Genomic DNA, 1,753 nt, shown 5'->3' on the forward strand with positions numbered 1-1,753 from the left:
GCTTCAAGGCTTTGAAAGCATCGTTGGCCTCATCCGTCCATACGAAACGGTCGCTCTTCTTGAGTAGCTGATAGAGAGGGATGGCCTTCTGCCCAAGGCGACTTATGAAATGTCTCAAAGCCGTGATTCAACCCGCCATGCGATGTACTTGGTTGACGTTGGCCGGTTTCCCAAGCGAGGTAATCGCGGCAATCTTCTCTGGGTTGGCCTCAATTCCTCGTTCTGACACCAAGAAACCCAACAGCTTCCCTGTCGGGACACCAAACACACACTTGGTGGGGTTGAGCCTCATCTGGTAAACACGCAGGTTGTCGAATGTTTCTTTGAGATCTTCCAACAGCGATTCCTTGCGATGAGACTTGACCACGATGTCGTCCACGTAAGCATGGATGTTACGGCCTATCTGGCTGTGTAGGCAGTTCTGGATGCAGCGCTGGTAAGTTGCCCCCGCGCTTTTAAGCCCAAATGGCATGGACACATAACAGAAAGCTCCGAAAGGGGTTATGAAGGATGTCTTTTCCTGATCCGCCGCCGCCATTTTTATTTGATGGTATCCTGAGTAAGCGTCCAAGAAGCACAGACGTTCGCAACCCGCCGTCGAGTCAATGATTTGACCAATGCGAGGAAGGGCGAACGGATCCTTTGGGCAGGCTCTATTCAGGTCCGTGTAATCGTTGCACATACAGAAAGTGTCGTTCTTCTTGAGTACAAAGACCGGGTTGGCCAACCACTCCGGGTGAAAAACCTCGATGATGAACCCGGCAGCAAGGAGCCGGGACACTTCTTCTCCAATTGCCTTACGGCACTCTTCATTAAACCGGTGGAGGTACTGCTGCACCGGCTTAACCTTGGGGTCAGTATTGAGATGGTGCTCAGCTAATTCTCTCGGCACACCCGGCATGTCAAAAGGTTTCCATGCAAAGATGTCCCGATTCTCACGGATGAATTCGATGAGCGCGCTTTCCTATTTAGGGTCAAGACCCGCCCCAATAGTGAACTACTTGGTTGAGTCGCCCGGTGTAAAATCAATGACCTTGGTGTCATCTGCTGGTTTGAACTTGAGGGGCGGCTCAGAATCGATAGTTGGCTTTTTGAGCGGCGTCATGTCTGTCGGGTCGACGCGGGATTGGTGAAACTTGAGCTCCTCAGCCGCGCAAGCTGACTCGGCATAGGCAGCATCTCCTTCCTCGCATTCTTGGGCTATTTTTCTGTCGCCGTGGATGGTGATGGGACCCTTGGGTCTAGAGATCTTGAGCTTGAGATAAACATAACATGGGCGGGCCATGAACTTGGCGTAAGCCGGTCGTTCGAACAACGCATGGTAGGGGCTTTTGATCTTGACCACCTCGAACAAGAGAGACTCGCTCCTGTAGTTTGACTCCGTGCCAAAAGCCACATTAAGTTTGATCCGCCCAATGGGGTACGCCGACTTACCAGGCACAATACCGTGGACGATGGCATCAGGTCCTTCTCGAGGAGGTTCATCCGCTGAAAAGTGTCGAAGTATAAGATGTTGATGCTGCTGCCCCCGTCCATAAGGACTTGGAGAGGGTGTATCCTCCGACTTGAGGAGCCACGACCAGGGCTAAGTCGCCAGGGTTGTCGACCCGGGGCGGATGGTCCTCCCGGCTCCACGTTATGGATTGCTTTGACCATTGAAGGTATCGAGGAAGCGTCGGCTCAGCTACAAAAGTTCTGTGCTTTACCTTGCGATCCCGTTTGCAGGCGTTAGTGGTGAACACGTGGTACTGCC

Source organism: Hordeum vulgare, chromosome 3H, assembly GCF_904849725.1.
Source record: "Hordeum vulgare subsp. vulgare chromosome 3H, MorexV3_pseudomolecules_assembly, whole genome shotgun sequence".
Lineage (NCBI taxonomy): Eukaryota > Viridiplantae > Streptophyta > Magnoliopsida > Poales > Poaceae > Hordeum > Hordeum vulgare.